The following is a 7,318-nucleotide window of genomic DNA, read 5'->3' as shown; positions in this document are numbered from 1 at the left end:
CTTGATGTTTTTCGGTTTTTTAGAACAAGAAAGGAGGGAAACATTACAAAATGATGGAAAGACGAAACCTTGCTCTGTCATTTCGGTTTCATTTCAAATAAAAAAAAAAAAAATGAATATCTAGGGTAATCGTTCATGAAATTTTTTTGGTTTAAAACAGCGTTTTGACACATAAACTAAAAATTTTGTTTTTGACACGAAACGTCGTTTCTGAAACTGAATGACTACCCAGGCAGCCTTAGTATTGAATTGATTATAATATAAACAATACTTTTTAACCCCAAAAAAATTAAAAATAAATCTCCATTTGACCATAGCCAACTAATACTTGTTGTGGTGCTATAGATCACCCGTATTCAATACCTAAATCCCTAGTGGAAATGCTTTTCTGTAAATATTCTTCTTATGCTTTTAGTTTGAAAAAATAAAATTGGACCACCCATTATCTATCTTCATTTTTTGCCATTATTTTCTTTTAAAAGTTTGCAAGGAAAAAAATAAAAAATAAAATCATCTCTTTTAGCAAGATCATCAATTTTATTGAATCTTCATTTAAAATTTTTTTATTTTGTCAAATCTTTAAATATATATATATATATATATATATTGAATCAAAAACTTTGAATAATAAAAAATTAAGAAAACGTCTCATGTGGGAGAGTGTGGCTCTTGCACTTGCATAAGGACCAATGGATCGCACGAGGAAACATCAATAGAGGTGTCATTTTTTTCCTCTATACTTAGACATAGAGGCCACACTTTCTTATAGAAACCATTTTTACTACAAAAATTTTAAAAATATTGTACTTCTTTCTATTTCTAATTTAGAAGGTTCGAATCGATTCTAAACCTATTTAAAATCGATGGATGCCGAGACCATATCCAATTCCATATGCTTAAGCTTGGTGATGTTGGGAAACCTTTATGAAATCGATGGAGGCAAAGCTTGCACTAATAGCTAATTCCATTTGCCCTCTGCCTTCCACGTGGCTCACAAAAATTGGACAGCCAAGGAAACATAACTTAGTGGACGTGACCAACAAGGATCCAGAGTCATGATGGGCCAGCTTGAACATGGGCCTCAATTCTTGCCCAGCTCAATACAACCTAACCCAAACCATGCATGGACTGTAAAACCTGGCCCAGATTATAAAAAACCTGTCTTTGGGTACCCACTGAATGGAGGATTTCCTCGTGACAACCATAGTGTCAATTTAGATCTGAAACCGAAAATTGAAATCCCGGTTTAAAATCGAGTCAACTAAAATTGATTCGATTCGATTTCAAAATCTAGAATCTTTTCTCAGTTTGGTTTGATTTTGATTTCATGATTGAAACCGTTAATTGAATAAAATTTCCCAATTTCAAACCGAATAAGGAACTGAATAGATATTTTTATTTTATGTTTTAATCAATAATAACACAAGAAAAAATATATGTGATGGATTATGGTCCTAACAAATATATATATATATATATATATATTTTGGGGGAGTGGGGTGTTGGTGAAGACGTAAGAAATTTGTTCAAATATTTGAATTAGGGCCCAAAACGAATACAAATCCAGGCAAAACCAAATAATGAACCGAATAAAAATCAAACTATTTTGGTTAAAAAAATAAGGGCCCGTTTGATAACGTTTTAAGAAACGCGTTTCTGCCGTTTCTGTTTCTAGAAACAACAGAAACGGAGTAAAAAGCGTTTGATAATATGTAAGATATGAATGGCAAAAATAGGTCGATCAAGGTTAATCCAACTATTGCAGAAGCTAAGGTCAACCCAACCCAACCCAACCCAACCAACCCGGCCTGACAGGGTCAATTAGGGCTAGGTTGGGTTAGTATGGGCCTGGGTTGAATTTTGAGGACCTAGGGTTGGATTAGGGTCTTAAGAAACCAGGTCTTGTTTCACCCTGTTGTAAATCAAGTATGAATGGACTAGAACTGGTGATCCAATTTCAATTTCTCAAACCATGACCCCCCATCCCATCCATCACACCCACATTGGTTTGCTAGTAAAATAAGTTCTTGCATATATTTACAAATCATAATCTTTTTCCATTTTGAGTTAACTTATAAAACCCAATTGTTATCTTTTTTTTTTGCTTTAGAATAGGTTATAGACTCAAAATCTATTCCAATAATGTATACCAAACGCAACTTAAAGTACTAACAACAAGATAATTTAGAGTTATTCTCCTTTGTTGAGAGAATGAGGAGCAAGGTTAAACGAATAGCTTGCAAACTCAATAACTAAGTTATGCGAGAGGGTTCCCCACAACATCAGTGGTGGAGGGAATCTACTACCCACATAATGGTGGTGCGGAGAACAATATCATTCATATAGGGTTCACTATCTTAATAGTTCGAGAAAATAATAAAGAGCTACACACACACACATTCCAATTTTTTTTTTTAGAAGAAATGGGACTATTCATTAGATCATGAATACCACGCAGCTGAAAAGTTATAATTCTCCTTCAGCCACGGAGTGGAAGGTAGCTATACTGTCTTACACGAAACCGACATGGCTTTCCTAGCTAAGGAATCTGCAATACAGTTGGATTCCCTAGAAATAAACACAACCTTACATTCCGAGAAACTCTCACATAAGTGACCAATATCCTTGATGATGGGTTGGTAGAGCAACGGAAGGGGCACACAGGGATTGTGAAGGAAATTGACCTGTTCCAAGCAGTCCGACTCATCTCAATTTCTTTACACATGGAGATTACACCTACATTCACACACACACACACCCCAATTCCCTGAACATGAAAAAGGATTACCCCATGTTCACACACACACACCGATGCCTTGAACATGAAAAGAGACTATGCTCACGTTCACACACATAAACACACATTAGAACACGAAGAGAGATTATGCGTGCCCAAGTTAAAAACCACATGCACACCAACTCCTTGGAAATGAAAAAGAGACGATGCCCATATCAAACACATATACACACAGCCCAGTTCCTTGGAACATAAAGAGAGATCACGCATGAAAACATAAACTTCTTCCTACCAAAAAAAAGATACGGCATATAATGGAGATGATATTGTAACTGTAATAATTTCTTTGGTAAAATTCTAGTAGGCCAATGGTCATAGTATGTTATGCAGCAAGATCTTTAAAGAAAAGAAAAATCCAGCAAAATGGCCACTTGTCATCACATGATTTTGATACACATACTTTAATAGAGAGAGAAAAATCCAGCAATATGACCACTTGTCATCACATGATTTTGATACACATAACCTAATACAGAGAGAGAGAGAGAGAGAGAGAGAGAGAGGCGCAATGAGCACCTTTTGTATACTCTAATAGAGAGAGAGAGGATATGTTGTAACATTTCTGCCCTCACCCCCATCTAGTAGATGAAAGGCACAACAATGCATATAGATGGGGCGCATAAATTCTTCCCCCTAAAGTTATAGAACAAAAAAAGACAATTTTTTCATTGGGAAAGAAATCAATGCCTCGTCGTGTGGCCCTTTTATCAGTTTACTGGCCAATGAGATCGCACATAGAGACATCAACATGGATGATATTTTTATTTAATGGGGGCGGATAGTAATTTTGCACTCCTTTATTTCTAAGCACAGGAGATATGCAACCAAATAGCGTACTTTAATCCTTATTTATTTTATTAAAAGTATCATCAGTCCTTACACTAATAACCAAATAGACCCTCCATGAAACACACACACAAGGCAATGCTTTACACACCATGTTGTGTACTCTTTTTTGTGTTCAGGCTAAACTGGTTGGCTAACAAAAAAAGTGTGAAAGATAATATTCTTCAAAACAATTTTACACTTTAAGGCAAATGGGAGGAGAGGATTTCGAAATGTCAAATAGTGGTCTTTTAATAGAAAAGAGAGAATATGAAGTATGAGTGTTCATGAAATAGCGTGCAAAGGTATGCGTACAAATAAATCAATAAAAAAATTTATAGAATTTTTTAAAAGATTTTATGGAATCTATGAGAAGATTTTGATGATGATTTCTAAACTCTTAACAAACAAACAAATTGAGAAATGACAGCCTCACACATGGCACTTTCATGGTAGGTTCCATTTCAAAAGGGGAGAAACCTATAAAAGTGTAATTAGTCAATAGCATAGTTTTTTTTTTTTTTTTTTCTCCCGTACGTTTTATTCTTTCACCCTTTTTATTTTTGGTAGACAAATATTATTCGTTGGCACATGTGCATTGAATTAAAAATACGTAAGAGCCATAACACCATATCTATAATTGAACAAAGTTTTTTATCCAAGAGCAAAATTACTACCATACCCCTTTTAAATTCCTTCACCTTAGTGTTTAGGTGATAAGAGCACTCCCAAATAGAAAACACTTGCCCGTCTATAATTCATCACAAAACAACTGTTTAATTCCAACGAAAATAGGGTACACAACAAGTAGTCATAATCTAACCACATAGAGGATTCTTGTGATCAATCGGAACCATTGGTTGATAGATCACCTTCTTAATTGTTGACATATCAAATTTCAAGATACAATTCGACCATATGATCTTATTTGTATTAGATTTTTTCAGTATTTTTTTGAACCATTGGATTATAAAAAGCTTTTTATTTTTTCATTCCTATTTTGACTTTATTAATCAAGATTTGACCAATGATCAATTATATTGAAATTCTACGTCAAAGATGGGGTTTGGTGAACTATATCAAGACTAAACGGGCATTTAGCTAACCCATTCCCTTATTTTGTCTTCGTTTAAATTTTAAGAGATACTCGAGCTACCATTATCCTAATAATCCACGTAATGAATTATTTAATGAATTATTAATAATTCCTTTCGTTTTCATATCGTTATCCACAATCAACTGGGGATTTTGTTCTATGAGACGTAGCTATCTAATCCATTTGTTCTCATTTTTTTTTTATTTGATTTGGAGTTGGGTGGGTTTCTTTTGTTTAGGTCACGTGCATTGTAAACCATCTTCAAAAATTCGTTTAAGATAACATATTTTTTTAATGAGTGTAAATTTTGTCATTTTTTTTATTAAAAAAACAAAAATTTTCATTTCAAGTATTACTTTAAATGTCGTATTAAATACTTTTTAATTTTTTTAAGATTTTTTTATTTATATATTAAATAGAGTTTTAAACAAGACAAATGACAATTAAAAGAAGATTACAATTTCTTAATTTGTAATTTTTTTTGTGCAAAACCAACATAAGGGTAGATGAAACCCACAAGAGGCTAGACAAAGAACTGTGAAAGGCCATTGGATAGGATTCATTTCCATAGAGTGTAGGGACCAGAGAATGATCCCATGGCTAGGTTGACCTAGGGATGCATACCCGGGTCCTCCAAGTCATGGGATCACTCTCTAGTCCTTAGGTTCTATGGAGAGGAGTTGGATCCTAGACCGTTAGACTACACTTATTACTAACTACTGATCTACTTTTATAGCAAAAAATGTGGGGTAGTAAGGTTCTTTCATTGGCTTTACGTTAAAACTCAATTGCCTAGTGGCCTGCCATTGAGCTAGACTCTCAACACCCTTGATTCATCATAACAGCAAGTTACACTTTGATACATATATGTATTTCTTGTATGATAGAATTCCTATGCCATTTATAACTCCCACTCCTATTGTACAAATTCGAAAACGCCTACATTCATGTTAATTAAAGAGTCAAATAGGGATGGTAAAAAGAATATTTCTTCACCCAAAGCCGGATAAAAAAAAAAAAAAAAATCACCATAACAAGGGAATACCCACTCAAGAGCCAGGGAGGGCAAGTGCCATAAGAACTTGATCACTCCACGGACCCTAGGTCCAGCCAGAGTTCAATAAGTATTGGAATCGGCCAAGGTCGATGCCGAATCCAAACTATTCTAATTCCCGCCAATTTATAGTGGCATTTTATTGGATTGGGATAGAATCTGACCATCAATTGTGACCAATTATCCGGAACCTGATTTAAAACCCTGGTATCAACGTGAAGCATGAAGCCATGGGGAGAAACGAAAGAGGGGAAAGGCGCAAAGGCAGACACAAAATTGAAACGATGAGAAGCTTCCAACATGTCAGAGGGTGGGGCTACCAGGAGTCATAAGTTCCTTCTTTTTGTCTCCACTGATACCTGACAATTGGCTTTCTTTCACCTTATTCAAAATAACAAATTGGGTTTATTTCTTTGTCGTCCTTTTTAGAAAAAAGCTTTATTCTCAATCAATAATAAATTATGGACTTTATCTCTAAAGTTATCAGATTACGGATATGTGCAAACAAAATTTGATTTGACTTCCTAGTTCCTGCCATCTATTCTCGGCCTTATGGAAATCCGTGTCCAGAAAGTCTTTTGGCAAAAAACTCTCCCCGTTTACTCTTTGGATGGGATACACACCCCAGTCCCCCCCACTTTATGAATTTCAGCATCCTCACTTTCTATAGCTGCTTCTCTCCTCTTCTCATCTCATGGTCCCCATGAACTTTTAAAAAAATTGAGACAAAAAGGTTCCCATTTTCAATCCCCACATATCCTCATGATGTTTCTCATCTCTCAAATCACTGTGTGTTTGTAAGGAAATGGTTAGAATATAAAAATGAAAAAACCAATGGTCTTAACCTCTTAGGGGTGAAGATTGACTGGAACAGTCAAACCTACTGATGGGGATTAATGAAGTTAGGGTGAAGTGTTTAGAATAAATTAAAGAGCTCACATGGGTAGGCATGGGTGGAGTACAGGAGTGAATACTGTTTCTGTCTTTTACTATCTTAAAAAAAGGAGGGACCAATTGGCAATTGTATTGAACAAAGTAACTAGAATCCATGACCAAGGAAACTGTTTTAAGGACTGTGGGGACACATAAGTGTGGCATATTGATGTTCTGGGACTCTGGGTCAGTGACTCAGAGACGCAGAGCTGCTCAGGCATGTAGTACTGCAACACAGTGTACGTTTTGTATATGTAATGGTAAAGACTAAGTTCTATCACATCAATACGCTTCCATCCCTTCAACCCTACCCCCCATGAAATGAAATAGTGAAATGAAATATTCCTGATCTCCTGTCCCTTCAGGTTGTGACTTATCACTGATAATTAATTACTACTTGCATCATGGTTTTCATCATCATGAGAAGGGAAATCCCATTTCCAGATGCAAAGAAAATCATACCATGGTTTCCTCCTCCGTGACTGGGAGAGTGGGAGAGTTTCTTTCTTCCTCTTTTTTTGATTCTCCTGCTAACACAAAACCACATGTCATCAGATAACATTAAATGGCATTTGCATTGACCAATTGGTCATAGAAAATTTTAGAAGAGAAA

The sequence above is a fragment of the Macadamia integrifolia genome, chromosome 3 (assembly GCF_013358625.1).
Source record: "Macadamia integrifolia cultivar HAES 741 chromosome 3, SCU_Mint_v3, whole genome shotgun sequence".
Classification (NCBI taxonomy): domain Eukaryota; kingdom Viridiplantae; phylum Streptophyta; class Magnoliopsida; order Proteales; family Proteaceae; genus Macadamia; species Macadamia integrifolia.
The sequence above is the reverse complement of the archived record's forward strand: the minus strand, read 5'-3'. Positions refer to the sequence as shown.